The 24,417-nt window shown below is 47.5% G+C and overlaps 3 long non-coding RNA genes across 3 annotated transcripts in view; 1 reads left to right on the forward strand and 2 right to left on the reverse strand.

Annotated features, from left to right (window-relative positions):
• Nucleotides 1-295: 295 nt before the first annotated feature.
• Nucleotides 296-12,066, reverse strand: LOC120858363. The gene is made up of 2 exons (XR_005719845.1): nucleotides 8,555-12,066; nucleotides 296-383 (listed from the first exon to the last, which is right to left on the reverse strand). It is a non-coding gene; the product is annotated as an uncharacterized LOC120858363 (long non-coding RNA).
• Nucleotides 3,681-24,417, forward strand: part of LOC120858357 — a 32,070-nt gene continuing 11,333 nt past the window's right edge. The window contains exons 1-2 of the long non-coding RNA XR_005719838.1: nucleotides 3,681-3,846; nucleotides 7,696-7,857. This is a non-coding gene — a long non-coding RNA (uncharacterized LOC120858357). The remainder of the gene's footprint in view (nucleotides 3,847-7,695; nucleotides 7,858-24,417) is intronic.
• Nucleotides 13,623-22,084, reverse strand: LOC120858359. The gene is made up of 2 exons (XR_005719840.1): nucleotides 20,984-22,084; nucleotides 13,623-20,179 (listed from the first exon to the last, which is right to left on the reverse strand). It is a non-coding gene; the product is annotated as an uncharacterized LOC120858359 (long non-coding RNA).

The raw sequence follows: 24,417 nt of genomic DNA on the forward strand, positions 1-24,417 counted from the left end.
GGGGTCTAGTTGCTCTTAGGAAAAGGGAAGGTGTGAGAGGGGGACCTGGAAGTCTTTCCAATCCCTTAAGGAAGTTAAGATGGAAATAGGGGGAAATGGAAATTAAGATTCATAATCTTTTCCTAACTTTGCTCACTTGGTTTCAGGGGAATGTATTCTTTCTCCTCCCTAAAGTGAAAGGGATGAACACAGGGGAGGGAAATTAAGATGAACTTGCTAAAGGTACACACTCTTGTTCGAGAAAAGCAGTATAAAAGGATTGGGACAGCTCTTTTATTTTTCCTTCTTTAGGAGCTTCTGTTTTAAATTCCTCTTCCTTTTAAATTTCTCTTCTCACACATCCACATGTAGTCACTCTCTGTGTATCTCTCTCTGTCCTCGGTCTGAAAAGCAGAAACATCAGACATCCATAGTTTGACAAATAAAACTAAACCCTCTTGTATTTGAGTTTTGGAAAAATTTGGCCTCTGGCCTTCCCTCCAGTGGGTTCCATTCTTTGCTCTTTCCCCAAAACTCTCCTTTGCCTTGGACCTGACCACCTGGAATGAGATCAGGCTCTCGGAGATGAGCGGGATGTCCAGTGTAGGGGGCCAACCTGAGCCCCTAGCTCTAGCTGCCTTGACCCACTGGATGCTGCTACAGCCTCACTGGGAAGCTGAGGGTCTGGGCTTTTATTGAAGTTGGATTGAACAGTGGGGAAAGCCTGGGGGAGGGTGGGGAAGACGCAGCCCAGGTTCACGGGGAGGACACAGCATTTTCTCTCCCATCGCCTTTATATTCGGCAGCGCCTCTGACCTCTCCCCCACCCCCAGCTCCGACCCTCCCAAGCCAGCCCTAGCTCAGCCCCCTGTCTCCAGACAGGATGCCACAGCTTCTGTGGGGCTGGGGATTTCTTGCCCCGAGTAATGGGAGAGGCAAGGCGCATGAATGCCTGCTAGCTTATTGTGTGTGTCTCTCCAATGGCTAAGTAAAAAGAAGACGGGGTGAAATCGGCAACACCAATCTTCCAAGGTCCTTCTCTCCAAGCACCAGGAGATCCCCACAGGTCAAAAATCCCCTTGACATGTAAGTAGTTTGCACTCATATGCTCTGGGGGCGAGGAGCACAGCAGTTTAAACTCTATCTCTGTTTGCCATTCAATTTTTATTTCAACTCTGCATCTTGGGGAGGGAAGGTGGGAAATCCAGTCAGGAGCGGTGAACTTCTGCTTGGGGAAAAAAATGGAGTATCTGAGCCAAAGAGTGTACCTGGGGAACGAAGAAACTTGTCTCCCAAAGGAGAGAAAGAGTGGAGAAAGTGAGCCTGGGGGTGGGGGCGGGGGTGGAGGAAGGACTGAGGAACTTTGCTTGTCTGAGGGCCTCTCACTGCCGCTTGTGTGAAGTTTCCTACAAAGTTTTCTCTGCAATCTATGCATTAGCTTTTTTTGAGCATAGACTTGGTGGATTGCAATCCAGGGACGCCTTCCCGCTATTAGATGTATGTATCTGTGTGTATTTGGGGGACCGCTAAGGAAGACAACAGTCAAGGGTTTCTCCGGAGCTTGGGGCCAACAAGCTAGGCACGGTTTGTCTGCTTTTCTAAAATTAGAGAGATTGACTCTGAAAGGGGTGCTATGGTGGGGAGGAGAAGCCTGCTGGGGCAATTTTACCTTCTTTTTCTCAGCTTTTTGCCCAGTCCTGGGGAAGTGTGGTTCACAAAGCCACTTCTCATGGTTTTCCACAGCTTCTATCTGCACCCCAACTTTGGAGAGCTAATTTTTATGAAAATGTTCCCCTTTCAAGAAATTCTTCTTAGGCTTGGAAAAAGAGATGGAGGAACCCCCAACTTCAGCGGCCATCAGCGCAGCGGGAATATTTATTACCTCTCTGGATATCATTACCTAAGAATACAATTTTATGAACTTCTTAATCTGTTAGCTTGATTTATCTGGGTGGGTAGGGGCCCAAAATAAACATTTAGGGGATTTAGTAGGAAAAAAAAAAGTATTTGCTTGTGACCAGTCTTTCTGATGGAACTGACCACCCCCCTTGGCCTGCTTTTTATGCATCCCATCTCACTAGCCCCAATTTAATTTTTCTCCTGCAGCATGTGGCAGCTTTGAGTATCAAAGTTTTAGTTGCTTTTTGAGAATTAAAAAGGGTAATGTGCACTGTTTGAACCGGACACCTGGAGGGCTCTCTCAGCCGCCTTAAAATCTGTGCGGTTCCCGGAACTCAGATCCCCTTTGGACTTGGGGAGCAGAGAGAAACCGAGGTCTGCTCACTGCCTCCCAAGTCCAGGAGCCTCTTCTCTGGCTTGGCTCTCCTTTATGCCTCAGGATTTTCCTGCTCTTCTCTCTGGTGTCAGCTCTGTAGTTTCTTTGACCAACAGGGTCCTTCCAGAAGCCAAGCCCACAACCACAACCATGCCTGCAGGCCCAGCTAACTGATGAATTAGGAGGCAGGGGAGACAAGGATGGGTAGGAAGAGTCTCAGAGGATGTTTGAGGAAGAGTAAGGGCTACAGAGTCTAATAAACCTAAAGGGACTGTTTTAACTTCCCAGTCCCCATCAGCAATTGCCAGATTCCCTGAGATGTAGGGTCCTGTAGGATCTCTGCAACCGTGATGGGAATGAGCCCAGTCCAAAGAAGTGCACCTCTACTCACTCCTTTCTGACCCTGTCTTTGCAGCGTCAGAGTTTGGGAGAGGGAAGTATATTTGAACTTGGGGCAGAGAAACCCTAAATCACAGCATGTGGAAGGCTCTGCCAAACAGCTCAGTCCTAGGTTCCTGCTTCCAGAGGTGCCTCTGGCTTCCCAGGAAGCCGGGCCTAAGAGAACAGGGCACAAAGCAGCTGCCTGCATTCGGGGGTCCTCGCTCCCCTCCTGGCAGCGGCCAGGGTCTGGAGGAAGCCGAAATGGGACCAGCCCGACAAAGACCACGAGAGGCCGACCGGCGGCCAGTCTTCTGCTCGGGGTTCCACACCGTGTCCGCTGCGGGCGCGGTGTCGCCTTCAGCTGGGTCACGACCCCCAGCTCTCACGGAGGACAATAGGGCGCGGGGCGGGGGCCGGGGGCTGCGTGGCCGGCCGAGCGGGTTCACTGAGCGGTGAACTCCGCTCCACCTCCCGGGACTCGCCCTTCAGAGCCCAAGCTCCCTTTGCTTCCCCCATTCCACCTTCCATTTTTTCGTGGAAAATGGAGCGGGCCTCTGGGTTGCTCTTCGACCGACCAACTCCCCACCACCAAATAAGGAGACTTTATTTCCTTTGGAAAGGAAAGGATAGTTTTCTCTGACTTAGAAGAGCAGGAAATGAGACCCTCTCACAAGATTTTTGTGGGGATCGATGGAGACGAGAGATCTTAGCCAGTAGAAGAAACATTTCCAAACCCCGAAGAATCCCAGGTCATCAAACCAACAGTCTCTCCTGTGTCAGAGGAATTCCAGGCCCAGAGTGGGTCCACCCCACACCTCAGCCCCAAATCCTGTGAAGAATTGCCTCCCTCCTCCCCTGGCCTTTGTCTCTGAATGCCAGGTTAGGATTAGGGCTCTTACAAAACGGGAGGCACCTTCTCCAATCCCATGGACAGGGGACAGGGCTGGGTTATCCATGGGGGTGTGGGAATGAGTCACTTGGGAGATGGCCCCCAACCAGTTTGTTCTTGTTCTGAGGTGTCGGCCCATTCTCATGACTGCCTGCCTTCTGTTTTGACTCTGTCCCTTTGGGCAGGAACACAGTGTTTGTAACTTTCTACATGTGGAGTTTTTCCACTCAGCTGGAACAGACCTTGATAATTAAGGTTACAGAACAGGGGTTGAGTTCCAGCAAGAGGAGAGAAGAGCTGGGGAGAGGAGAAAATGGAGGAGGTAGGGAATATTCCCCATGGGCATTTGCTCCTGCTTTTACCGGCCCTTCTCCACACCTCACCTCATCCCTCTGCTGCCTGACCCCGCTCAGAGGGGAAACGGGGAGATTTGAGCTTTCCAGCTGGAAACCTCTCTTCTTGGACTTGGTCTCTCTGATGATTTTGAACCATTTTGGGATGTGACTGCCTCAAGTTCTATCCGGGTCTGTCTGTCTCTGCTCAGCATTTTCAAGGAAGCCTAGTGTTCCTGCTGCTTTCTATATTCCGTATTTCCTCCAGTTGGTTCTTGCTCCTCTGCCCTCTCATCCCCCAATAATCCTCTGGGACAGCCCCCAGCTCCAGTGCTCCTCCTGGAACTCCCCTCCACTGAGAAAGCAGAAGAGGAACCAAAAGGTAGGGGGCGGCAATCTGGGAGGGACATTTGAGGTTCAAAGGTTCCTGGCTGAGCTTCCAGTCCAGGTCACCTCAGGGACCAATCTGACTGCTCCAGAGTGGCCCCTGGGCCAGCAGCAAATAGAACAAGATTTTATAGCCCCAGGGCAGATGTTGGCTTAGCCGTCTCACCCGAATTCCACCAAAGAGGCTCCAATCCCCACCACACCTTTGTTCTCTTTCCTTTTCCCCCTCCTCCCCCTCCTCTTCCTCCGTTTGATCCTGCCTTTCCCCCTCAAATTATTCCTTTAGATCTGGAAGCATCTGTTCCTGCCTGCCCCTCCCCCTCCCCTCATTCCCTCCTTCTCCCTCCCTCCCTCTCTAGCAAAGAAGCCCCCAAATGGAGGGCCTCTGGCCTCTAGCCTGTTCTGCTACTTCAGAGCCCAGAGACCTTTGAGGCCAAACCTTGAGACCCCTCCCAACCCCCGGTCCCTTTCATTTCATTCTCTCAGCTGGAGAGGGTCCTGGAATTGCACAGTTTGAGTCTTGGCCCCCAGGGACCAGTCTCTTCTCTTACTGGGTCAGTTATCCATTAAATTCAGGCAGAAGCACTGTAGTCAAAGGGTTTGGTGCTGAATTATTTAGACTATTGCCCCAATTCTCTGCTGGGCTTTTTTTGGACTCTGGATTTTGAACATATCTTCATATTCTGACCATAGAGGGGAGATGGCCTTTTCTAACCTCTCTATCTGGTCATTCTTTATTACCTTCCCCTGCCCCTTCCCTTGACTGCAAAGTCATTTTCTGAGCAATTAGCATTTCCCTCAATACCTCCCAGAATTCTGTAATCTAATGGAGGAGGCCAAGGCATTGTCCATATTATACACACGGAAGGGTCTCTTTTCTCTGTCTTCCAAAAAATAAAAAAGAAGCCAAGAATGACTGCCTCACATCCTCCTTGCCTCCACTCATATCCAGGAATATGTGGTCTTCTAAGCTTGATGGAGAGGGTGGTAAACTTAATCAAGGTGAACAATAGCTTGTCTTATTCTCTTAGTCAATCCAGTTGGATTTTAGTCTGGATAATGCCAGCCCAAGACTCTTAAACTCTGTCTGCTAGACCTGTCTGTAGCAAGAACCCACCTTATATCCCAAAGCACCAGACTGGAATAATCCCAAGGTCCTTGCTCTAGTACCCACAGTTGAAAACCAGTAGAAGCGATTAAATCCTTCTCCGTCCCTTCCTTCTAGCTCTGTCTTGAGAGTCAGCCCTGCTTGGGATTCTGCCCCTCTTCTCTCTTTGTAGATCGGTGGTTGGCCAAAAGCCCCAGATTCATGCTCCCGTTGCTCTGCCACTCGGTTACCATGACAATAAGAGGCAACTGAACTCCCCACCCACTCCAGGTGGTTGGATAGACCCAGACCAGCCAGGAAGGTCTCTGGGGGAACCTGATCTAAGAAAGACACTGGAGATGAAAGCCTGTATTTTGTTACAGCATCATTGCTAATTAGTCAGGATGGAAGAGGGAAAACTGGGGAGAGAGTCTCTCTCTGCACTCTATAATTTCATACAGTTTTTCTCTTTGCATACGTGTTTGCCTAGAGGTACACCATCAAAACAAGCATGAGGCATGGACCTCAACACATTCATTTCTTCTGTTTATAAATGCATGGGAGGTGATTTTGCTGAAGGTCTGCATGTGTGTATGTGTGCGTGTGTGCCGAGAGGCTCTGAGTGATAGAGAAGAATAACATCCCAAGTATAGCACCTATGAAGTAGGTTTTTTGACTTATCACTGATGTTACTGGTGACAGAGGTTTTTGCTGTCCTCTCTTGCTCATACACTGCTTTAAAAGGCCTGCCCCTTCGGCTGAAGGCCATGTGGCCTGAGGACACACTCTTGATCCTACAACTTGGCTCCAGAGGCCTGGGGTGGTTATATAAGAGGAAGACAGGAGTCAGAGACATCTGGAAGATCAGATTCCTCACTTAATGCTCTCACTTACATGTCAAAGTTAAATCAAAACCACAAACATTTATCTAACCCTTCAATCTACACTATTCTGCTCATAGGCAGGGCCTGGGAAACCACCACCACCACCACAATAGCAGCAGCAACTGCACAGTAACTGTCTCCTAGGGTTCTTAATTGCCTTGGGATTAAGTGGATAAATGTACGAAAAGCACTTAGATGAGTGCTTGGCATATAGTAAGGTTTCAGTAAGTGCTAGCTGTTATTAACAATAATAGGCATTTTCTTAAGTGCTTACTATGTACCAGGTGCTGTGCTAAATTTATTTCATTTGACTCTTACAATAACACTGCTAGGAAGTTGTGTCCCTATTTTACACAAGGGGAAGCTGAGTGAGGCCCAAGAGGCTAATGATATGCCCCATTGGCAGAACCAGGACTCCAGTCAGACTTGCCTGACCCCAGAGCGGGCACTGTGAACCATTTCTCTGCTCTTGATGAACTTGGACACTGCTTTAGGCTGGGACTGAGTTTGGCAGGGAGCACTGATGAGGATGTAGGTACAGTAGCAGCCTGAGGGTGAGCAGAACCTAACCTGGGCTTTGCTACTTGCCTTGGTCTTGCCTTAGGTTCTTGACCCCAGCAGCAACAGGCTCTGACAGTTGTTCACAAACTTTTGGGTCTTAGAACCCTTTTATACTCTTAAATATTACTAGAATCTCCAAGAGCTCTTTTTATATGGGTCATACCTATCAATATTTACCTTGCTATAAATGAAAACTGGAACTTAAAAAAAAAGTCTTTTAAAACAATGATAATCTGTCACATGTTGTCATAACTTTGAACAAAATTTTAATTGGATGTCATAACTTTTTTTGAAAAAAATATTTTAAAAAACAATTTAGTGAGAAGAATATCATTGTTTTACATTGAAGTATATCTTTTAAATGTCTAGCTTAATAGAAAGTGATTGGATCCTCACACCTGTTTCTCCTTTCAAGTTGTTGTGATACAATGTCTGTTTGAAGTATATGAAGTACATAGCCTCATGCAGATATATATTGGAAAAGAAAAGAGTTCACAGAACTCTTGAAAGGATATCCAGGACCCCCATGGATCCTTGGGCTACACTTTAAGAACCACAGATCTAACCAACTGAGACAACCAGCAGAACTCACTCCATAATAACTATATTGAACATCTTTTTCGCTGTTGGTTGTTGCTTCTAACTCCAAGACTCATCGTCATTTCACTAGTTCGGGCTGTATTCAAATTGCGTTATCTTAGGCAATTACTCATTTTTTCTATCCCATATTTTAAATTAGATAAATAAATTGCCATGCATGCAAACAAATATTTATATGTTATACATGTTATTGGTGGGCATTCATTATTTTATTGTGAATATGTAGAGTAAAATATAGATTTATAGATAAAATAGTTTTTATGTTTAGCATAGTTTGACCTGGGCAACTTAGCTATTCCTATCAATCTTGTTTTTCCAAGGGGGAAACTGAGCCAAAGAGGGGTGATGTGACTCGCTGAAGATGACATGCTCAGTATGTGGTGGACAGGAGATCAGAACTCCTGTCCTCTGACTCCAGCACTTGTGCTCACTGTGCAGGAATCCTCCCTCTGAAGACATGGCTGTATAACATGTGCATGAAGGTAGCTGGGTGCCATACACTGTTTATGAAAGTATATGTGATGGTTTTAGTTATCTGAACATATTTATGTATGAAAAGGAAAAAAAATTTTGTATCCCTGTGTGTGAAGTTGCAATTTTATTGAGAGGCACAAGACACCAGCTTGCCAATGGTTTTCCTTCCTTACAAAACTCACTGTGTGTCTGTGGTCTTGGGCTTGATCTAATTTTAGGGACACTTACTCCTTTCAAATCCTCTGTTGGTACATTCTCACAAAGGGTATGCAGATAGCCTAGTTCTTCATATGAATACACAGAACAGGCACACCTGGAGGTAACAATCTGATTCCCTTTCTTTTTTTTTTTTACCATGGACATCATGCACAACCTCCTGTATTTTCAAAATAAGTGATCTACAAGTGTATAACCGAGAGACGCATAGCTGTATGAACGGAGGTGTGTATGTGTCTCTGCAGATGCAAATGTGGAACCCTTGGGTGTCCATATACTTGTCTAGGTAAGCACCATGCAAATGTATGAGCAACTGGAGCCTCAGTAATTTCATTAATCTGATAGGGATTTATTCACAAATTCTGTTTTATGACTGCATGAGGTTCATGTTTATGCACAGTCCAATGAGAAGAACCCTAGGTGGGGAGCAGGCTGTTGGAATTCTAGTCAGGGCTTTCTGCTCCCAGTTGCCTTAAACAAATCACTTACCTGGTGAGGGCCCTCCACCTCCTCATCCACATAATGGGGGGAATAATGAGAGTTTCAGCTACATCTCCAGATGGAGAGTGCAGTGGGGAAAGAATAGGAGATGTCTGTGAGAATGTGATTCTTTCATACTATGGAAAAATCAAAACAAAATCAAGAGAGAATAATATAATCAAACATTCACATGCTCATCACCCCACTTTAACAGGGATCAACCCATGATCAATCTAATTTCACCTAGTTTGAGCCCAACACTTCCTCATACACTTTTAAGCAAACCCCAGACATCACATTGTTTCTTATGTAAACAATTCAATAAATATCTCTAAAAGGTAAAATCATTTTTAACAACCTAACTACAATATGATTATCACACTGACCTGAAATATGTCAGCAAATTTTTTTCACTTTTAAAGTGTGAGAAAGGTCTAAAAAATGTAGAGCAGCTGCCTTCCCTATGCCTCATGCTCAGGGTTGATTAATGTTAATAAGGGAAAAGGAGGAAAATGGAAAGGAAAGGATGAAGTTTCCTTTTTTATTTCTCTCTTAAAATCCCAGTTCACCTCCAGAAACTCCCCTCTACTCATTAGGGCCATTAAAAATGGACTGAGAGGGGACTGTGGAGGTCTGGATTGCTAGAAGCAGCCAGAAGGGGCCCTTGGAAGACTCTGCAGACTTCATCTTGGAAGAAAATAGTTGTTGAGCCAGAGGGAGTCTGAGCAGAGGGCCTGCCCAACCATTCCAGCATCAGATTTCACCTTTGGCTTGCCAGGCATTTGAGAGATGTCTGAAGTCTCACTGGAGTTACTGATCTCTAAAGACATGCAGATACATGTAATAGCATCCTTATACAGAAACCCAAAAGGAGATATGCACAGAGGCACAGGCAAATCCACCCGTTCATACACAGGTCGTGTACAAACACATGCAAGCATTCAGAGACAGATGCAAATGTACAAGTAGATGTACACCCAGGTGTGTGGGAAAACACAGACACAACGCAAACATTCAGGCATATGTGAGTATGCAGGGATACAAAAACATGCAAGTCGTGGAAAAAAATATACAAAAAGCCAAATACAAAAACCCAGAGACATTCAAATGCATTTTGGGCCATTTTTACACAGGAGCAGTTAACGTGGCCAAGCCCCATTCTAGTTGGCTCCTTCCCTCTCAGCCTATAATTTACCAAATATTGGCCAAAGCTACACTCTGAGTCACATTCATGCAAATGTGCACCTAAGAGAAACTGTCCCAAGGGCTTCCCATTGCTCCTGCTAGCACAAGTTTTCTATCTCTCAATCCTCTCTCTCCCAGAAAGACAAAGACTAGGGGTAGTATGGCATGGTATGTATGTGTGCATGTGTCCATATGAACGTGTGTTTCTTTGTTCTAATGAGTCAGCTTGATGAGAACAGAAGGGCGCTAGCCACGTATAGACTGCAAGTCACTGCAGGCTGATGAGTGAACATTGCTTTGCCTACTCTGTGCTGCAGCTATAGGTTAGACTGATATTTTTGGGGAATTGATTGACCCAAGTGGGTATTTTGGCATCTTATAAACATGACTGAGAGTGCTTTCTTTGAGCCTGAGTGAGGCTGTCAGTTGTCTGGGCTTGATTTTTTTGAGTGAACTTACCAATCAATTCAAAGAATAATGGTGATGGAACTGAGTTGATCAGGTGGTTGACTAGGCCTCACATGGCCACACAGTGATTCTGAGTCAAAAACGATGGGCAGAATCTGACAGTTTAAAAACAGGATCCATCAATTAAACAGAAAGAAACCAGTGGGGCTCTTTGGCACTATGGTCACCCAAACCAGTCAACTGATTAAAATGTTCTCATTTCAACCAATTTGTGCAAGATGTACCAGCAGAACCTGAGGGTCAGGGAACCCAAAAGGCTTTGCATTGAAAGCTGGATGTATACCAAGATCTAAAAGAGGAAAGGGCTGTGTTCATGGCTGTACACTTGGAAGAAAAAAGTTGTGATGCAAGGCTGTGTGTGATTGCATGAGTGCTTGTATCTGGAGCTGTGTCTACTTATAATTAATAACACTGGCAAGACAGTAAAACTGTATATCATAACTGGCGCTTTCTTTTCATGTGAAATTACAGAATGTTAGGTATTGAAGGAACCTTTAGAGTTCAAGTAGAAACTGAGATTTGGAGAGCTTTTTGTTTTCGTTTTTTTGTTTCATTATTTATTTTTTGGCCACACTCTACAGCAGGTGAGATCTTAGTGCCCTGAGCCGGGATCAAACATGCGCCACCTGCATGGGAAATTCGGAGTCTTAACTGGTGGACCACTAGGGAAGTCCTAAGGTGTGGAGAGTTTTAAATGACTTGTCCAAAGTCACACAGTGAATGAACAGCTGAGACACATCTAGACACCATGTTTGTTAAGGCTGTCATAACAAACTACCCACAGAGTAGGTGGCTAAAACAAAAGACTTTTTTTTTTTTCACATTTCTGGAGGCTAGAAGTCCAAGACCAAAGTGTTGGTAGGGTTGAATCCTTTAGAGGCCTCTCTCATGGTCTTTTACACATGGTCTTGGGGTCCACCTGGTCTTTCTGTGTCCTAATCTCTTCCTTGGACATCAGCCAAGTTGAATTAAGGTCCGCCACTATGTTCTCATTTTGTCTTGATTATCTCTTTAAAGGCCCCAGATCTAAATACCGTCATATTCTCCAGTACTGAGGGGTTAAGACTTCAACACAGGAATCTGGGGTGACACAAGGCCTAAAACAGACATCAAGTCCCTAGACCCCCTAGTCCAGTGCTATTGTGCCCACATCAAACTGAAAAGTGATCTGGTGAATTTTCTTCCTGAATTGATTTAATTTTGTTTGGTTCCTTAGAGGTGGGAAAGTTGGTTGGGGCCAACATGAGATTTAAAAATGTATTCCGGAGCCAAAGCCCAGTGGTAAACTGAGTAAGCACTGTCTGAGGACTCTGGAATTAGACCACCAAACACTGGGGAAAGGAAGTCTCCAGCCAGAATCTTGGACTAGAAGGAACCATGTGAGGTTAACTTGACCGTCTCGGGGGGCTGAGAATTACCTGATATGCTCAGAGAACACAGGTGTCTAACAGTGTTCATGACTGGCAAATTCTTCTTATATATCATCAGCATTCTTTGTGCTAAGTTCAACCCTCTTCCCTTGCCTCCAGTCCTCAGAACTGGACAATAAGAGTTTTTCCTTGGGAGCTTAAGGAAGGCTTGATGATATATTAAGGAAAAACTTTCTATTCAAGATAGCCTTTTTCCTTATCTGAGGCTGCAGGTAGGATGTCAGAGGCAAAAAAAAAAAAATGTGCACTTATCCCTTTGCTCTTTGCCCTGAGACCTTCAGCCCCTCTCCAGGTCTTGGGCAGCTCTAGAGAGTGGATTGAGGGCCACTGACTCATAAGGTGGCACAGAAACAGGGTCTTCCCCTTTATTAGAGAGGCCCTCTAATTTCACAGGGCTTCTTTGGTGGCTTAGACAGTAAAGAATCCACCTTTAATGCAGGAGACCCAGGTTCAATCCCTGGGTCAGGAAGATCCCCTGGAGAAGGGAATGGCTACCCACTCCAGTATTCTTGCCTGGAGAAGTCCATGGACAGAGGAGCCTGGCAGGCTATAGTCTGTGGAGTCACAGAGTCAGGCATGACCGAGTGACTAACACTTTCTAATTCCACAGAAATCACAGATGGGCTCCAATGGGATTGTGGAGTGTGGTGTGGGTATGATAAGGCATGTGCCAAAAAAGTGGCCATAACCAAACAAGAAAGTCCACATTATCATGATGGTTGGTCTCTGTTCTCTGCCATGGGAATCAAGCTCAAATTCTGGGTTTTGGAGGAAGAAATTACAAAAGTATCTAGTTGAAATGCAAAGAGAGCCAGGTACAGGGTGGTATACTGGGAGGGATGGTTTGAGGATCAGAATGCTTGGGTTCTGGTCTCTGTCTGAGCCTCAGTTTCCCTTCCTTTACAATGAAGTGGTTCGACTAGGTTATCACTCAGATCCTTCCAACTCTGAAACTCTAAGCAAAAACTAGAGGATGCTGGGGGGCAGGGAAGGAATACTCTTTGTAGCAAATCAAATGATGGACTATGTGTCTCTGTGAACCAAACCAGGCACAGAAAACTCTCCATCTTCATTCCAGAGTTGGTGGGGGTTGGAAGAGTGGGGGTGTTAGCTGTGGTGTCTCCTCATTTGACAACTCAACCTTCCACACAGGGCCCCTGCAGACACACCATGGGGAGCTGTCTCCCTTGAGGACTCTGCCCCTGAGGGGAGGGAGGCAAAGACAAGACGGGGCAGGACAATGGGGAGGGTGTCTGGAGGATGCCAGCAGCCAGGTAAAAACAGAGATATCAGCCCATTCTCTGCTTAGCTTCAAAAATCAAAATAAAGGGATCCAATTTTATAGCTTTCATCTGAAGTTAATGGATAATGAGATGCAGGATCAGCCTTATGCAGTGATGCAGTATAAAGCCCCTGGGAAAGCTCTGTTTTCCCCCTCCCCAATTATCCCGCCACGGAAATGCCTTAAGTTCCACCGTTAGAGCACATGGTGTTAAGTGCAGTCCTCTGCACATCACATCCTTTAAAATACAAAAGCACCGCTGGGATACTTTATCAAACAAGGCTAGAACCAGAAAAGTAGTGCTTAGCGGGGATGCTCAGGGAGACGAGGGGCTCTGAAGATTAATCTCTAGATGCTTCTCAGTTTCACGTTGGCTGAGCCTTACAAGAAAGCAAGACTCTGCCTGGGGAAGTGGGAACTCAAGGACTCCACTAGAGATGAGGTGCTTCAACTCTGGGTCTATTTCCAGTCTTGGGAAAGGGTTGGACTCTTAAGCGGTAAGGCTAGTCATCATGCTGAAAGAAAAAATTACAGACTGCCAATAAAGTAGAATTCAGGGAGATGGAAATTCTGAGTGTATGTGCACTTGGATCTCCCACTGCACAAGCCGGTATAGAAGCTCCTCACAGGGCCGCCTCTGCACGTCCAGAGGAGGTCAAACTATTAAAAAAATTTTTTTCCTTTCCCTGGTTATATTCTGTTTGTTTGTTTGTTTTTAACCCAGGAGGCATGATTTGGAACTATGAAAACCTAGCAGATGGGGAAACACACAGCCAGGGTTCAAACCTGGCTAAGCGACCTTGGGCAGGTGACTTAACCTTTCTGAGACTACATTTCCTCATCAAATTCAGTATAAAGCACCTGGCATATAGTAATCCTCTATAAATGGGAGCTATTATAGTTATGAGTATTGAGAGGGCTTCAGGACACTACCCATGAATTGGAACTGAGTCATGGAATGAATAATTACCATATTCGGAACAAATCAGAAGCCCCAACCCTGATAATTCATGCATAATCTTCTCACTGCATGGAATCCAGTCTTTCCCCAACTTAATTTGACCTCTCAAAAATGGATGATAAAAGAGGAAGAATGCTTTCTGGACTCTTCTAAGCAGCCTGGAAACCTTAGGTTTAGAGCAAAGATGGTCTTCCCCAGAGACAGGATGGGTGGGTGTTTCCATGATATGGTTTTAAGAAAAATCGTACACCACCCTCACACAGATCTGTACTATGCCACCTGCCATGGATCTGAAATTCCATCATCACAGCTACTTCTTTCCACCTGGGCAATGGCTCCTGCAGACCCCTACCTAAAAGCACACAATTTCCTGGGAGGATGTACATGTGCACACATTGGTTGAGGTTTCCTAATCTGGCAATCTGACTTTTACCCCGTGGATACTGAGCTGGGGCTCAGGATAAGTAAGCTTTGATAGGACTGGGGATATAGAAAGGCCAGAGGCATACAGTGGAAAGTATGGGCAGCAGAAAGACACGAGGACCAGAGAAAGAAGAAAAGACACCCAGTGAGCTAGGGGACCTGCTGAGAAGGACCACTGTGTCACCTAGGGTTTAAAGAGGCAAAAAGTAAATGCAATTCTAACTTTTCCAGTTTGCCTTGATACTGACTTTATCTGAGTCTTGCACCCTCCACCCTGGACTGGCTTCTTTCCAGGAGCAATTGTGTACTTGGGTGGAGGGAGAGGTGGAGGGCTGCCCTCAGCGTTCCGGCTGTCTAAGCAGCAACACCCAGGATCTCGATGACTGGCCGAGCAGCTTTGTCTCTGACCAAGACTACCATGACAGCAGTGTCAGTTCTCCACCCAGGGTTGGGGCTGAGCACTGAGTAACTAGGAGTGTGCTCTGCACATTACTGGGATTCCTGGGGGCCTTTTAGAATCTGTCATCCAAAAACATGTGTCTGGTTTGTATATTAATTATAATCTGTGAAAAGATAAAAAAACAATTGTTAGTCACTCAGTCGTATTTGACTCTTTGCAACCCCATGAATTGTAGTCTGTCAGTCTCCTCTGTCCATGGAGTTCTCCAGGCAAGAATACTAGAATGGGTTGCCATTCCTTTCTCCAGGGGATCTTCCCAACCCAGGGATCGAACCTAGGTCTCCTGCATTGAAGGCAGAATTTTTACCATCTGAGCCACCAAGGAAACCCTGATGGCTTCTATTGCCAAAAAAGCCAGTAGGCATGTGGGGCCTGGCACCTCCGAGATCTGGTCTGAACAGGTCTGAAGGCCCCTGATGTTGCTAGGTTTGCAGGACTGGCCATCCTCCTACACTTGATTCAGATGTTTTGGCATCATGGCAGCACATGTTCTCTTTAACCTGATCTGCCTAGAAACTGTGAAGGCAGTTTCTGCCCCCTAAAAGGGCAATCAGAGAAGTAAGAATTGGATTCCTCCCACATTATCCTAAATATCACTGTGATGTCAGGGAGACAATATTAATACTTACAACTCTTCTCCTCCTTGTTATTGGGAAACTTCCCCAATGGGAATGGAAAAGTCTGGGAACAGGAGAGAAGAATTGGGACTGGAGAGACTGTTAAGCAGGTGTAAATCACTGGGGGAGGGGTTCTGTAAACACTCCATCTCAGAGAGGGTGACTTTGTGGATGGGAGGAGGAGAGGGAGCTGAAGGGTGGTAATTAGCTTATTATTGTCTCCCCTGGGTGTTGTGAGAATTCCTTAGGAGACACTTGTAAAAAAGCAGAGGGAAGACAGTAAATACACATCTAATGATATGCTAAATAAATTATTATTGTTATTATTATGACTATTATTATAGCAATTGCAACTTGCTCCTTGCATCCAAGTTTCCACTAGAGATGGGAATTGGTCCCCTTATAGCCAGGCCTCCACTCTGCCAAGATGCCCCCAGACTTCCCCACCCTCAGGAATTACTGGAGTAATTGGGCAGAGGAGACCAGGCTTCAGTTAACAGCCAGTTGCCTGGTTTCTGCAGGAGAGCAGATAAGGAGCTTGCAGAAACGTGCAAGGCCTCAGCCTGGTGCCTGTGATCAGGCTGGAAAGCAGGAAAAGGGATGTGCCAAGAAAGGCAGGGCTTGTACCTGGAGAGGAACTTTCTGACTCCCAAGCAAGGGGACTCAGAGAGGACAACAAGCAGACAACTGGAGATGGGTCACAGAAAGAAAGGGTAAATAAATATATCAATTAGGGACACCCAACCCAGAGATCCTGGTCTTCCCAGCTCCCTATCATCCTGGCGACCGTCCACACTGTGTATGTGCCTTTGCTGGGGACAGAGCAGATTGTTTTTTATCAGCTTCTCAAGGGGCTCTGGGACCCAGAAACAGCTAACAGTCATTCCAGCCCAGGTAAAGGGACCCAACCTCTCCAGGCTCAACAGTGTACAGTTGACTGCCTGGGTCTCTTCGTTTCCTGCCTTTTGGCCAAAGACAGTTGTTATCTGAACCCTGCAGGTTCTGAGGTTTATAGCAAACCGTCCCCACCTCCTGGCTTGAGCCTCGAGACACCTGCCCAGAGTCCAGCTTAGGCAAACATATGTAAATGTCAGCCCCTCAACTCTCTCTCTGCATTTCCGTAAAGAAAGTAGCCACAATCCATCGGTGGGCATTAGGTGTTGGAAGGTGGGGGTACAGATTGTCTGCAGAGGAAACTGTCAAAAACTGGGGGACTAGAAATGAGATTCCAGGTTTAACTTAGCCCGCTCTCCAGACTTCAGTCCCTTATCCAGACCCCAGGCAGATTGCCTCTAAGGGTTCTTAGAGGAAATAGAAACCAAAGCAGGGGCCTCCCTGCTTCAAGTCTTGAAGGGATCCTGCAGACCTGGATCCTCACTAGACGGGGATCTCTGAACCTGACTATCTCACCCCATGCCAGTGACTGCTACTAAGCTAAGTCGCTTCAGTCATGTCCAACTCTGTGTGACCCCATAGACGGCAGCCCACCAGGCTCCCCCGTCCCTGGGATTCTCCAGGCAAGAACACTGGAGTGGGTTGCCATTTCCTTCTCCAATGCATGAAAGTGAAAAGTGAAAGTGAAGTCGCTCAGTCGCGTCCAACTCTTCTCGATCCCACGGACTGCAGCCTACCAGGCTCCTCCATCCATGGGATTGTCCAGGCAAGAGTACCGGAGTGGGGTGCCATCGCCTTCTCCCCATGCCAGTGACTGCCTGCCCCCAACTCCCAGGAGGAAGCAGGGGGATTATGACAATTAAGAAATAACTATATGAAACAACCTAAATGTGACTGCAGCAGAAAATCTGAACCTTTTTAAAGTTAAAAAAAATTTTTTAATAACTTTATTTATTTTTATTTTTGGCTGTGCTGGGTCTTTGTTGTTGCACAGGCTTTTCTCTGGTTGTAGCAAGTGGGGGCTCCTCTCTAGTTGTGATAGACAGGCTTCTCATTGTGGTGGCTTCTCTTGTTGCAGAGCACAGGCTCTAGGGCGTGGGGGCTTCAGTAGTTGTGGCACTTGGGCTCAGTAATTGAGGCCCCCGGGCTCTAGAGCACAGGCTCGATCATTTGTGGTGCACGGGCTTAGTTGCTCTGTGGCATGTGGAATCTTCCCAGACCAGGGATTGAACCCATGTCTCGTCTCCTGCATTTGCAGTTGGATTCTTTACCACTGAGCCACCCAGGAAGCCCCACCTCAGATTTTTTTAAACATTAATTCTGATCAGTTTGGTAGCTCCACAGAGCAGGGCTGAGGCATTCCGGCATTTCTTCGGCCAGGCTAACTGCCTCCAGCTGATTTATGTTTATTTCATTTGTATATTTCCTAATGGATCAGGTGGTGTTTCCTCGTTGGACCTCTCAGGCCCACTGGCAGCTCTAGCCCAGCCCAGGTCTTGACTCTGGTTTAATTTTAATATATATTTTGGATTCTGGAAAATCAGGAGATTGAGGGCAGAGGGCAGAGCCTGACTTGCCCCCTCCCCTATTTCCTCGCTCCAGGTGCCTCACTCCAGTTCCTAACCTCCCATCTTAGGGCTGGAGCTACTCTCTTGCCCTGGCACTAACCACTGGCCCCAGCAGAGCTCACTGTGGCCAGCGGCCATGTGATCCCCTAGCCAGGCTCCAGTCCATGCACCCAGATGCCCTAGCCTGTGGTGGCCAGTGGCTGGGAAAGGTGAGACTCCCTCTGCCAAAAGCCTTTGAATTGGTTGCCATTCAGTTTACTACAAGTACCTATTGGGCAACCCCTCTGTGCCAGGCGTCAGAGAGAGTCCATGCTCTGAAGCTCCAGTCTAGTGGGTAGGGGTGTGTGGAGGCTGGTGCTTGGCTTTTAACTCCAGCTGAGGGATCTCCACTCCCTTCCAGCATCCTAAAGATCTTGGAAGCCCTGCTGGCCGCTGAAACTAAGAGCCAGGAAACTCCTTCATGCAAACCATTCAGCAAACATGCCTGCAACTCCCAGGTTTTCAAAAAATAATGAAATGAGGTTGACGGTATCTTTTTTCCCAGGGGATGGTTGGTGCAGAAGAACTGTGGAGCCTGGGCTCAGTGGCATCCGGAAGGGGCTGCTTGGAGAGCCGTGTGGATGAAAAGAAGTGAGGGACAGAGGTTCAGTTCCATGTTCCCTCCTCATTAAGGTCAAATTCTCCTCATAAAGCTCAAGGCAGGGCTATTAGGTAGCTAAAGGGGCCCCTAAGAATCCCAGTTTGGGGACCAACAAATCAGAAGTGCCCCAAAGGAGGAGAATTAGGTCCAAAAGCCCAGGCCTCAGAGAAGGAGGGTGGGGAAATACTGAAAAATTCACCCCTCCATCCACCAGACTCCTCAGGAGCACAAGAGGCCCAGGCTAAAGCAAGCTTTATGGGGTCACATTACCTTGATTTCCTGGCAGTATTACTGGAGAGCAGCAGGGGTAAAAGTGTACCCACTTCCTGCTCCATCCCTCCTAAATGTCTTCATCTCTAAAGCCTACTCCTTAGAGACCCAAAATTAGGATTCAAGAGAAAGGCACCAGGCGTATGAGAGGCGCTTAATGGTAGCCAATCTTTGGTTCATCAAAAGCCAAACCTAAGGCCCTTCAAGATCTGTTCCCTGCCTCCATCAGTGGTGATGGTAGGGCATCCTACCTCCATCTGGGTGGTAGGACAGTTCACTGCCTCCCCTTCCGTGCTACCTATGCCAGCCTGTCACAAAACTGGTCCCACTTTCAGTGGGTGCTCGCTGTTTACCTCTTTCCTCCCTGACTATCCCTGCTGAGCCCCAGTGTCCCTCCTTTTGCCTCCTTTCCCGGAGACTTCCCATGCTCTGTTTACTCTCCTGTAACTCCATCCCTCTGTAAGTAAAGAACTCTGCTAGCTGGTTTCCTAGCTGGCCAGATACAGCTGCTCTGTTGGCCCTCTGAAAACATTTCCTGAACAAGTCTCTCCCAGCCCCTGCGTATAAATATGCCTGAACAGAGATAGACTGACCTAAGCCCAAATACACACACATCATGAGATAATTACACCCTTATATACATACAGATATCTGTATAGAGTTATATTCGCAAGTGTCTATAACTCTCGTGAGATAGCAGCATGTACATATAGGACTATAATTACTTATGTCTATTTTTATAACTATGTAGTTATAAATAGATATGCCTATATATAGTGATAATAATATAGAAATATCTCCAGAGCCATATATGGCTCTAAGTGAGTGCTCTAACTACTCTATATCACAATCAATAAGTATATATCTCCTGATACATAATTCCAACGATATACATTTATCTATATAGCTGCTCAGAGCTGTAAATCTGTCAGGATATCAAATGTCCATAAAGCTGGATGGCTAGAAGAGAGTCGTATATTTTCCTATATATAAATCTGCTCTTACAACTACTGTATATGCACAAATACAATGGAAATAATTATATTTTCCTCAAGCATAAATCTGTAAACACAACCACAGCACATTTAGGTATGGTTCGAGATAGAGCAATATTTTCTAGACATCAGTCTGTCAATAGAGCCACCAGCGCCTCCAAACAGAGAGAGTTATAGTGGGAAGTATAAATAAACTCTCCAGCCGCCAAGGGATGTGTAGACCAAGATGTAGACAGGACTCTAAGCCGCCTTTCTTCTTCTTCTTCGTAAGTTTCCTGCTGAGAACACAGTGCAGAGGTGTCTGGGTGGTGCTATTTCCCCCCTAAAGAGGACTGGAAGTCGCTGGACTTTGGGAAATTAGGCAGGAGTTGGTGGGAGCAGCCCAGAAGCCCCTTCTAAGTCAGCCGACCGGTGGCTGAGAGCTTGGGCAAGTGGAGAGGCCTGGGGGAGAAAAAACGAAGCAGAGTCTGGCTTGAGTCACTGTCCCCAGTCTTAGGCCCCAAATCCTCGCACCAAGGAAGCCCCCCGACCGACCGGGCATCCAAGCCGAGAGAGCCAGGAGAGCCGCGGAGGCTGGGAGAAGAGGGCTGCAGGCCGACCCGGGGAGGCTGAGACCCAGCGGGGTCGCCTGCCGGTGCCGGCCCGCACCGCGCCCGGTCGCCCGGGGCAGCTGCCTCGGCGGGCGGCTGCCTGGAGCCCAAACCTGGGCCTCTGCGCGCTCCGTGCTCAGTGCTTCCACAGACCATAGTTCTTTCCTCTTACTGTTATTTTGCCCGGTTGGTTATGGCAATGTCCTCCACTCCGCACGGTTCTCAAATGCTAGGACGCCCGAGGGTCTCTTTCGAATCTTTGTGTGTCTACACTGGCTTTAAAGAAGTGACTCAGTGAAAAGTGTTTCTCCGTCTCTTTTCCGACCAGATGGGTCACCGGCTGTTAAAAAAAGAATCCAAACCCCTTTTAAGGTTTGTGACTTAAAATTTTTTTAAAGTTTTCTTGTTATGATCATTTTTTAAAGATCACTTGTTATCATTTTATCTTATTTCTGTTTTTAAAGTTGGCTAATTTGTTTTTGTATTCCTTTTTTTATTTTATTTTTTGCATACGATTATTTTTAAAGGGGTATTTCGTTAGACCCGAAACTTTGGGACGGCTTCCTCCCCAGAGAGAGCGTAGGTCTCATCTCTACCCCTCTGATTCCATCCTCCCCCCAATACATAAATTCATAAGATGACCAGAAAATTGTACCTGCATAGAATGAGGCGGACGTGGACGTATCCGGGACCCTGCGCTTCTCTTCCTTTGTGGAAATCCTCTCCGCTCCAAGCCCGCGAAGGAAAATTCTGCGTGCCTCAAACCCTCATTTCTTTCTTTTTCACTGTCCCCCTCTCTCACTCTCTTTTTTTTAAGACCCCAGGAAGGCAACTTCCCTGGTCTTGCCTCGCGCTCTCCCTTCTCTCCGACAAGGCCATAAATGTTTTTCAGCGTAGATCTCTGCCCGCGGCTGGTCCTCTCAGACAACTCCAGCTCGGGCACCTCGGCAGCTCACTCGCTGGGCCTGGACCCTGGCTGTGATCATCGCCTCTTTCCTTTCTGCTCCTGTAGGGACTGACCCTATATGCTTTAATTCCTCTTTGAAACAGGGGTTCCAAAGAATTCCCAGAGCTACTAACCCTCCTCTTACGTGGGGTTCCTCCCCGATTAAACAAAGCAAAAGCAGAGAAAGAGAAACAAGAGAGAGCGGCCTGCAGGCTCGCCTTCTCTGGCGGGAGGACCTTGTCTGAGGAGGGGGTTCCCAAACCCAGCCCCACAAGGGCATAGGAAGAAGCTAACTTCCTTCCTTTCTTTCTCCCTGGGTTGCTGTGATCGTGACTCCTCCTGTCCCCTCCTCAAAATATCTCCTCTTGCATTTTATTGTTATCCTGCTAGGGAGGGACTGTTAACTACTGTTTTTATTGTTATTATTTATCGTTATTATGATTGTTGTTAGAGATTTGTTCACTGGGTTTGGGGGTGGGGGGAGCAGCAGCCTGGCCCAGAGGGAGGCCTGCTTGTCACACGTGCACATGTACACACACACACACACACACCCCTAGCATGGTGCACACACAGGTATATATCCACAAATGCCTGTTATAGTCAGGCCCTGGAACAGCAATTCACAGTAGGCTGGCATGCTCTTACCCTAGGGCACAAACAAAACATTGCCCACGCACACCAGCATTCAGCCGCAAACACCACCCCCAGACCAGTTTCAAAACCCACACAGGAAGCTTGCAAGGAAAGGAAATAGGTAAGAATCCACTTGCAGAGATCACTTCTCTCTTAGAATCTGGAGGGGTGAGTCAGGCCTCTGTCTCTACCCCCCCACCCCCACCCCAGTCTCTCTCTCTTTCTCTTTTTTTCCTCCTTGTTTACAGCTTCAGAGAGCTCAAGGCCCATAAATCTTGAGGGGCCTACAGAGGCAGAGCACATTTGTATGCATCGTTAGGACTCGCTAATACCTAAGCCCATTAACGAGCGTGTTTGCGCGTGGTTTCCGGTGTGTATTAACTTATAGTTAAATTCTGGAGGAAAGGGCATTGTGAATTAACATATACCAAATCCATCACGGGGCTTTTGTCATATCAGATTAGTCAGCGACGGGTTTTGGGGAGCGGGATGCCTGAGTCGGTGTGTACCCACCCACCCTCTTAACTTTCTGGTGCAACATGAGGGTCTAGGGTAAGAGCATACTCCTGTCCCAGGCCCAGCATTCAGATCCCCCAGGCCGACGGCTGCACACCTGCGGGACGGTGGATGGCCCAGGGACCGGGGTCTCAGAGATCGGCGCCGGTGAAGGGAGGCGGGCCAGCGGAGGCCCAGCCGGCTGGGCCGGTGGTTGTGCTGGGACCGCTCGGCCCGCGGTTGCTGGGCTGTCTGGTTTCGGCTTTCTGAGAGGAGAGGCAAGTGGAGTCGCTGAACTTTAAAAAGAGGAGAAGACAGTGGGGGAAGGACCAAACGAACGGAGGAGGAGGAGGCAGCGGAGAGGCCGAGGAAAGGAAGCAAGTCCGACTTGGGGAGATCTGTCTGCAAAGGGCAGCGAGCTGGGCCCTGGTGATGGTCTTCCCTTTCCTCACCCCAGCTTCTCCGCCCTAGTCAAGGGCGGTCATTCCAGACCTCTTTTAAAAAGAAAGAAAAGAAAGAAACGGTAAAGGAAAAAATCCTTTCTAATTACAGGGCATGTTTCAGCCAGGTGTTCTCGGTTCCAATGACTCAGACCCTACTGGCACTCCAAGGATCTGTATAATTGGCTTGGACAGACAGAGACGGAGGATGCCACTTCTGGAGGAGAACGGCAGTGGAAGTTCTTTCTCTTGGGGTCCTGCAGAAAATGCCAAAGACAAACCCAGCTGAATTATCGTGTCCGTGTGGATCTAGTTGCCTGTTTAAATAAAGCAAGCAGGGAGGAACGAGGGGGGACTGAGTTGGCGGCGGGCGGCGGGGGGACGCGGGGGACGGAGATCCACCGGCCGGCATGGAGCCGGCTGACGGGAGGGAAGACGCCTCCCTCTCCCCTTGCGAGAGCAACTCAGGGGCCTCCCTGGCGGGGCTGGGGCGGCCGCGCGCGGGCCGGGCCAGGGCTGGCCGGGGCCGGCCGGGGCCGGCGGGAGGAGGGGAGGCGGGGGCGGGCCCTCCCCGGGCGCTGTGAACTTTAGCTGGGCCGCCGCCTGTCAGCCCCAGAAAGCGTTAAAGGTGCAGCAGCCCGCGCCAGCCTCCGCAGCCGCCTTTGTACGCGTGATTTATGACTTCAATCTTGGTTCACCGAGAGTTCACACGGCTTTCGCTGCTGTTGAAGGTTAAAAGATGGTCTTCGCTTGACAAGTGGGACTATTGAAAATTCCTTCTTCTTCGTTTTTTTTTTTTTTAAAGAAGCGAAGAGAGAAAAAAAAATTGGGGAGGGGGAGGGGACAGGGTTGCAGGTGGGGAAAATGGTAAATCAGGAAAGTTTGCCCCTCTAGGATTTTTTTCCGGAACTAGGATTTGGGGTATAAGCTGAGGAGGTGCACGGAAAGTAGGAGGAGCTAGGGAACAGATTGATTTTTTTTTTTTTTTTTGGCCTCTTTGGAGGCCAAAGGAGTGGCATTAAAACACACACACACAAACTCGTGCTTCCACAGTTAATTATCTGGATAACTTGGATCACACCTAACTAATCCTCCTCTTGAGACCAAAACTGGGATCAGGGAAGGAGAGAGCTTGAGGTGGGTGTGTGATGCCCACCCGGTGTGTTTGGCTGACCGTCCACCTTGCCTGTAGCAGTTTTTCAAGGGCACCCTTGTACCACAGATTTGGAAAAGGGTGCTTTTAGGTTCCTTCTGTCCCAACTCCCTTCAACCTGTAGATTTTAGCCTGACGTTCACATGGTGAAGCTGATGGGAACACTCTAGAATTGGGATTGGAAACCCTTTCTAATACCATATCTCCTTATGCACCTCCACCATCTTCTCATTCCTTCTTCCAGTACTTTGAAGGTGATTCCACATCAGAGATGGTGGTCAACGATCACCTAAGGACCAAAAGATTAGGCCCCTTCGTGGTGTAAGGCAGTGAATGCATAAAAGAACCAATCTCTCCTTTTCAGATTCCCTGAGAGAGGGAAGATTCCCTGGAGCTGAGAGTTTCTGAGCAGCTCTTTGAGG

The sequence above is a fragment of the Oryx dammah genome, unplaced genomic scaffold (assembly GCF_014754425.2).
Source record: "Oryx dammah isolate SB20612 unplaced genomic scaffold, SCBI_Odam_1.1 HiC_scaffold_29, whole genome shotgun sequence".
Classification (NCBI taxonomy): domain Eukaryota; kingdom Metazoa; phylum Chordata; class Mammalia; order Artiodactyla; family Bovidae; genus Oryx; species Oryx dammah.